This window comes from Hyperoodon ampullatus, assembly GCF_949752795.1.
Source record: "Hyperoodon ampullatus genome assembly, chromosome: 1".
NCBI classification, from domain to species: Eukaryota; Metazoa; Chordata; class Mammalia; order Artiodactyla; family Ziphiidae; genus Hyperoodon; species Hyperoodon ampullatus.
This window is the reverse complement of record NC_136914.1, coordinates 186,455,641-186,464,660: the sequence shown is the minus strand read 5'-3', so window position 1 is coordinate 186,464,660 and position 9,020 is coordinate 186,455,641.

Below are 9,020 nucleotides of genomic sequence, written 5' to 3'. Positions count from 1 at the left end.
CGGCTTACTGGATATTTTACTATGCTTACCCTTGTTTTTCAAAACACCAACAACATAGACACACACAAAGATTTGAGGACAAACATTTAATTTTCATCATTGGCATTAGTAAACTTCAGTGGGGCAGATATATTAGAAATCGGATACTCCTTATCCATCTGGGAGAAGGGTATTATTTTCCTAGAGGGTAGAAAATGTTTTTAGATCTCTTTCTAAAGGTGTGAATGGACAAGATCAGAGCTGTGAGCTAACGTTGATGCAAGAGGTTAAACTCTAAAACCAAAATGATAACTTCTTATTAGAATTGCAGGTCTAAAACAGATAATCATGGAAAAACTTCAGCTTTTTAGAGCTGAAGCCCTTTCTTTGAATACCCAGTATTTAGAGGCTTGATATTTCATTTTTTACCCAATTTGGGGAGAATGTAGAGATATAAAACAGACTGATAGAGAAGGGGTAATACAGAAAGGCTTATTAGAACCTAGAATGCGACGTAACAGCTAGATACATCTGTGAAAACAGTTGTTATCGTCTGAGAGCTCTGCTGCTTTGTATTTTAGGGGTGTAAGGCCTGTTTTTCTGGATTTAAGTGATCTATGTTAATTTCTTTTCATACCTGTATGCTACTAATCTATTTGGGAATGAACTTTTGGTGGAATGGGACTTAGATCAAAAGAGAGATTTAAGACTTAGTTACTACTAATCACCATAAATATCTGCCAAAGGCTGGCAGCTACTCAAGTACATAAAGTCCAGAGCAACAGCCTTATCAAGAGTATTATGAATTTAGAACTCCATAATAAGATATCTTTTCAGAAAGCAGAAATTTGAGATCACCTAGGACTAAGCAATATCTCTGGAATTTAGAAATCACAAAGGTTGAATGTGGTCAAGATACTGTGTTTCAAAACAATTGCTCACTGTTACACACAGCAGTCCCAAGGCACCTTTACACCTCAGGATATAGTTCTCAGCATTCCTTGCTGAATTGCTTTTCATCTAGATTCTTCTCCTTAGGAGACTAATGCTGGAAGTTTTCCCCAAGCCAAATAGAAAGAAAAGACGTTTTTGCTTTCTGTCATTTGACACACCAACCTCAAACTTCTTTTTAGATATTTCTCACATGTGTGTTGTCTTCATTCTCTGTGGTATTTTTATCTGGCATTTAAAATTCCCAGCTGCAAACCAGTTTTCTGGAGAAAGCTCAATGCTGTGTCTCTGAATTTCCAATTTATTTTTCTTTCTCTCACAGATATAATTTTGTTATCGAGAGGACAGGAAAGACATTTGATAATAATATTCATTAAAATATATTACCTTCTAGATGGCAATCTAAGTAAAATAATTTACATGAATAGTTTTATTGCTAAAATATGAATATGAATAGAACAAAGCTTTATTAAGGAAGATGAATGTCATACAATGCAGAATGGTGAAATGCTACTGTAAAGCTGTCTTTTGTTAAAGTCTGAGAAGAGTGTGAAAAAATAAAAACAGATTGATTACAGCTAAGCTGTCTAAGTGATAGCTGCCAATAGGAGAACTGTAGACACAAGACATTAGATATCTGATGAAGTTACCCAACTGCCCATTTTCTCTTGTAATGTTGATGCCAAAAACATTTTTCCTTTAGTGTAACACTTTGCTTTCCCTTGTATGTGAGAATCTGAGTTATTCTTTTATGATGTCAAGATAGTTAGCTGTGTAGTACCTTCTGATGATCGTTTACTTATATTTAGCTTTTCATGTATTTGTGTCTTTAGTCTCTAAACCAAACTATCTCAAAGTTTATAGGCTCTCGAATTTTTTTCTTTATTTTAATCTCCCTTACCACCTAGGAAGGTGGCTTGCACATCACAGCTTCTGATATTTTTGTTTGGTGTTTGAGGACATGTTTTGTATTTCCAGGATAAATGTATTTCCTCTACTAAATGCTACTTCTTGATTAAATGTTCCTGTATTCATACATTTTTGACACTGCCTATTCTATGAAACCCTAACATTTCAGAACAAACTGGTATTTTGTCCTATCAGGTTAAATTTAGTTGTCTAGAGTCTAAACTCTGGGATTTACCCCCAAATTTAGTAATCCTTTACTTTCATTTGCTGTGAAGACATCTGATGAAAATAATATCAGAGCTCTCTAGACTGTATGTTTAAAAGGATTTGGCTAGGATAACAAAATTTCAACTTTCTAAATAAAATTATAAATATTACATTCATCTTTGGCCTTAGTATCCTTTCATTGATTTAATTCTGTTTTTGAAAACCATTTTAGACTTTGTGATTTCCCTAATGGATATTCACCCATTCTTAAACTTCTGAACAAAAAGTGTAACCTGGTGTCCCTCAATTCAAAGTAACCTGGTAGTCCTAAGGGTATTACTAATTTTCAATTCACAAAACTCAGGCTGTAGTATTATCCCTACTGAGGCTTTATCAACTTGTCAGATCAAGTGAGCACTTAATTTATAAATCAGAATAACAAATTCCTTTATATAACCATCTAACAAGAATTATCACCATTCTATATAATATAATGGGCTCTTGACTTTGTTCGCCACATCTGGTAATGATAACCTGGAAATATATCCTCTGGTAAAATTTGTTCAAAATGATATCTGGATAGTGTCAATGAAATCAAGTCTTTATAAAGTAGGCTGGGTCACAAGGCAGAATAGTATATTGATCTTGAAGCCTATATATTATTTTAATTTTTGCTATTTCATAGTTGAATAATCTATACATGCAATAAATTGATCATTCAAAGAGCAAATTTATTTTGGGTCCTCATAAGAAATTATTTCCTACAAATGTGTAATCTTCCAAGGGACTCACTTTCTGAATGGTGGTTTACTTTTATATCTTGAGCATTTATCCCAATCATGCATTTTCTCCACTCCCTTGCATTTCTGTCAGAAATACAGCCAAGTGACCTGCTTGGTTTTTATTTCCATTTTTGAGTTCTAAGTAAATAAAGTATTCACAAAATAAAGGTAACTTACTTGATAGCTCTATCAAAATATGGGAAGAGGAAAGTCCTCAAATCCATTTCCAACAATGTCCACCCAGTCCTGATTAGTTTTGGAGAGTGACTTACCTAAAGGGTCAGGTCAAACCCAGAATGTGTAGCTTTTAAGAGCAACATAGACGAGAGACAGCAGGAAAGGGGGCATGGGTTTAGCAAAATTATATTGATTACTGAATGAATCATGGATCATTAATTAATAAGCTGTTTTTTGAGGCAAAAGTTAGTAATGATTTAAATATGAACTATAATATAAAAATTGGGTATTGAAATGTAATCAGCAAAAATCTGATTAGTTTGAAAGGTCAAAGCCTTTCAAACCTGGAAGTGGCTTAAAGTTAGTATAACACAGTACTTTTCTAGAAATTAAGACAGTTTCTATTAAAGACACATGCTTCCAGAACAAAAACAGAAAAAAACAGACAACTCTTGGTAAAACTATAAGTATAAAAGTTGAAGGATAAATACTTTCTAATTTTTGAAGATTGGCCTGAAGCCTCATGTCTCCCATTAAAATCTATGTTCTTCAGTGTTCATAAGTGAATCTCGAAGGTCACCAAATTACAACTTGCAAGAAAGAGATAGGGTCTCCTAGGACAAAGAATTAAAGTTGCAACAAGCTCTGCCTTTCCTAATAAAGGTACTCTCAGTCCCTCCCATCTCCACTGGTCATGCCAACACATATCCAGAGGCCAATTCCGTTGTTTGTAAGAAAAAGAATATAAATAATGATAGGAAACTTAGGAGTTATTTTAATGTTAGACTTTGCAAAATCTAGTAAAATCCTCTCTAGGTCCATTTTGATACAGACCTTACTTGACTACTATAGCATGGTGAACACTTTGTGGTCAATCAAATATTCTGAAATTTTGATGAATAAATGGTCTCTGTCTTAACTACGGGAACTCAAAAAGCATTACTATGAAAGAGACTGAAGATAGGGAAGAGGCCTAGGTCCTGCATAGCCACATTGCAATTACAGGATCTATAACTGATAACTTGTGACTTGTAGACCATTATCTTTTAATTCTTATTTAAATAAAAATTTGTTCAGTGTTTGAGAAAATGAGATACCATGCTAAGCGGTATAACATGTAAATAAGAAATGGATCAGAAATGTTAAAGCTGGAAATATAACACATTAGTGCATTAAGTGAAAGCGACAGAACAATGTAGAAGTGGAAAAATAGAGAAAAAAGAGGTACAGCAAGGTTTACACAAGTAAAACTGAATATATTTACTAATTTCATGAATACTGAATTTCAAAATCTTCTGGAGTATTACTTTTACATATAGCATCAACTGTTTTTCTGGTCCCTGGGTCAGTTTTTAAAGCTTCAGAGCAATTCCATTCATGACTGAGTAGAGAATCATAGCAGTTTTAAGGACCAATGCCTCCTTTCTAAACTTATGTAGCCAAGAGTCTCTCCACGTGATGTGCAACCTGAAAGCAGTCCTGACTCAGGGCATGCAGGAAATGGACAACTAAGTTATTCACTTAAGCAGTATCACAATGACTGATTATTCCAATAAATCTTATGCATATGTATACTTGTGAAAGGATGGCTTAAACGCCTCCATTTTTCTACTTTGTATTACACTCTGCTCCTAGTTTTGACATCCGTAAGCTATCCCCTGATGATTCATTCAGCTACCTCACATAAACACCAAATAATTGCCCTTTTTGACTATACTTCATTTATGAAACTTACTGAATTTTGCTCTTCTTCACATACAGTAATCCCATGTTCCATTCCTAGAAGATTTCTCCATAGAAAACATCTAATTTTTAAATCAATGAGAATATATAAGCATTGCCTCAAAAAGATTGTTTCCTCTAGAAAATGCAAAATTATAATGTAGAAATAGGACATTTTGACAAACCATTAAAATCCACTGAATAAATATCTTAGGCAACAGGGCTCTTTAGAAGCCATTATGTCACACTCTCTAATAATCTTCCTATATAAGACTCATGCTGCTTACCTACCCCACAATTAAACCAAATTCTTATTATGAAAATCACTCCTTACAAATAATTTTGAGAGTACAGCTTAAAAATAACAATCTATTACAGAATCATCATTAATGAAAGGTATTTATATCCCATGATCTTAATACATATCATGATCTTAATTTTTTTCTAAATGTTTAATTTTTAAAATGTAATTAAATTGCATCCCAGAGATACAAGGATTTAAAAATAAAGCTTCAAGCAGGCTATCAAAACTCTGGGAAATAATATAGTATATATGTAATAATCTTAACGACACGTTTTCTTATAGAAATGAGAGAAAACTCATACAGGAGAAGGCCACATGAAGACAGAAGCAGAGACTGGTGTGATGCTGTCGCAAGACAAGGAACACCTGGATCCACGAGAAGCTAGAAGAGGCAACAAGGAAGTGCAGCCCTACCCGTGTGACTTCAGACTTCTGACTCCAGAGCAATAAGAGAACACATTTCTGATATATTAAGCTACCAATTTTATCATAATTTGTTATGGAAGCCCTAAGAAGCTAATATACAACATACCTCCATTATAAAGTAAACAGAACTAAAACAAATATTAGGCACAGTTGGCAAGTGGGATCACGTATGTCACTGTGCTTTGAGAGCCATCAACTTAAAACTAATCTAGATAGTGAATAGCTACTGTTTTGGTGAGAAAATTGTGGCCTGGACATTTGTTTGGGGAGTGGAAATGGAGAGAAACCTGATAAATACTTAGGAGGCAGAAGTATCAGGATATGATGATTACTGTGATGCCCAAGTTTGAGGAAGAAAGACATATCAAGAATGACTCTCAGGCATCTGTATTGATGAAAGTTAGATATATTTAAATCATACATCCGCTACTCAGTGTGTACATGACAAATTAATGTTACACCAAAGAGTAAATTGTGTGGTGGTAGGTAATATGCCATACTCCATAAAACATCAAGTTTAGAGAACTTTTAAGGAAAACAGGAATAGCAGTTATGCTTTGGACCATTTGGCTGAACAGTTGCATATTTAATATCACCTTTGATTTCCTCAGAAACGTTGCTTTAGCTCTGGAACAATGGTCTGAACACAGATGTTTTATTTAACATTTGAAAATCCCATTGTATTTTATCATTTTTGTGTGGCTGAAGTTTTAAGAATTTATATTGTTAATGTAAATGTTATTCCTCTTCACTGAGTAGGATCTTTGCTCATTCCTAATGTTTAATGCATTACTGCATGACAGAACATATCTAAATAATGCTCTGCATCTGACCCTTGTTTCAGAACATTCACATATGCACAGTGCAGAGGTAAATCAAAGGCTCCTTGTTGTAAGCACTACAGAAAGCATTGAAAAAGAGTGAAATAAAGCTTAAAATTAGGCTTCTACTAAAGAGATTTAGATATAACATAGTTAATAATCATACAGTAGCATCAGTTTGCTAAGCTAGTCATGAACCCTGCAGGTGTAGAGTATGAATGAAAGTTATCTCCCGAGAAAGCACTTGATGACAACAGCTGTACTTCTCCTACCTGATCTAATCATTAAAGAAGAAAAAGAAAAAAATAATGATGTGAAGCCTTACAGTGCAATCTTAGAAAAACAAAACAAAGTTGGACAGCATTCCCTTAGAGAATTAATATGATAGAAAAAACTGTTCCACTTTTCCCAGTTACTATTTTTAATTCTGAGTCTACTCTGACTCTGCTCTCCTTCTGCATATTCATGTTACCTCCCACTTGCCTTCAGAAATTCACCGATGCCTCGCAAAAGTGAAGTTAGTTGTATTGTCTATTTACTTATCCTGAAGAAATCACTTGCAGGTTTTTATTGTTATTATCAGTTTAATTGTCTTTTTTTTCTAAAGTGAAAGTATCCTTAAGGTTTCACTCCTCTATTCCCAACCCCTAACACAATACCTGGTGTTTATTGGCCACTCAATAGGTATCTGCTAATTTGAAGTAAAGGCAATTAATTCCCTTCTTATTCCATGAGATGGTCTGCTTCCATTCTTTTATCTTTATACCTCTAGTTCATCCTGAATATATTCTTAGAACTACCCAGGTTCATAGTGACTTAGCTCTCCACCAGCCCCTTAGAATTATAGCAACTACTGATCTTAGATTTTCCAAGACAATCCTAATTTTATTTAAGTTTACTACCCATGTAAATAAAGTAACAAATGTGTTGCTTCATCTTTATCTGTTATTGCATTACACAAAAATGACTGAACAGATTTTACTAAATCTATTTGACTCTCAGATCAAATTAAACTAAGGGTCCAGTCAGAAACATCATATTAATCAGTAGTCAAATACTGTAGCATTTAACCTGAATGAAAGACAGAGACAAGAAACTGGAGTTTAAAGGAGGGATTGGTAGTCAGAGAAGAATGTAAACCAAGAAAAAAAATATTTGGAAAAAAGGGGAGTCTGAGAAATTGAACCCAAATATGCAAGACTGATGTGGGTGTGTGGTTATATATAATCCAACCAGCTCTGAATGTTAGTACAAGGCATAAGGCACTTTCAGATAATAGTATGATTACAGAAGTTCTTAGAACAGTACCAGATTTAACTCTGTTTTACCTCCGTCTATAGCTGCTCTGTCCAATATAGTAACCACTAGCAACACATGGCTATTGAGCACTTGAACTATGAGTAGTATGAATTGAGATGTACTATAAGTGTAGAATATATATATATATTTTGAGGACTTGGTACTAAAAAATAATTCTAATATTGCATTAATAATTTTATACTGCTAATGTGTTTGACAGATAATATTTTAGATACATCTTTAATTTCTAATATAGCTACAGGAAAATTTTCAGTTACATGTCCATCTGGTACTATTCTATTTGACAACACTAGATCAGAGAGCGGCTCACTCTTCCAAAATAACTTCTTCCCTAAGTAATTCATTTGATTTCAGATGTACTTAACAAAAATATCATTAAGAACATAAAAATGTATGCATTATAATAATGGTTCCATATAAATTATATTTTAACCAAACTGGAGGAAAGATATACATTTTTATTTGAAACAGGTCTATTTTACAAAACATTCCCCTAATAATTGCATACAAATTAAAAATTAGACATTTTACAATGGCTCTTAGAACAAATAATATTAGTTATATACTACAATTTTCTTTTTTTTTTTTCATCAGTTGGAAATATTTTATCCAGAGTGGGGATATATGTATACTACAATTTTCTTTAATTACTAAAATCAAAGAATTAAACATAATAAAATTTCTGAGTAAAGTTTTGTTAAACAACAGAAGTGAAATGAGAGAAAGTTCCGTAGTGAAACATAAAAACCCTGAGAGAGCCAAATTCAGAAATGGAATATTTCAATAAAGCGAAGAATAACTTAATGCAAATATTGTATGTAATTCAATCTAGGTATGAACAATTTAGGCCTCAAAGAAGAAAACTCTCATTAGTTTTAGTTGAATTCACTGTGAATGATATGGTTCATTTGATCTTGAAAAACAATATAATACAAGTTTGAAACCCATGAAAATCAATTTGGGAAAAATCCTTTTAAGAGGATGTTTCATGTTTTTACATAGTCATGTTTGATGTGTTTTGGAGTTAAGGTAAAAATATTCTGCTTCTCTTGGTTTATGGCAAACTTCCTCATTACCATTTTCTTTCTGTAACATACAGTCTCTCACATCCTTGGAAAAAAATAACAGGTTGATTTTGTTTTAGTTTGATAGCCATCAGTTTCATAATTTGATTCTATATTCACATGCAAATGTCCAAAGTTTTCCATAACTAGGTATAAATATGAGTGAACATCTGAACGAAACATAACTAAATGACACAGGTAAATGAAAACATATGTTAATAAAGAGGGCTAATATCAAGAATATTCCTTTTAAATATGAGCCTTTTCTACATTAAGCAAATTTGTTATTTAAAAATAAATATATAAATAGCAAAAAAGCCAATTTTCCCCTGCGGTCAAGAGGTAAATTCAGATGTAA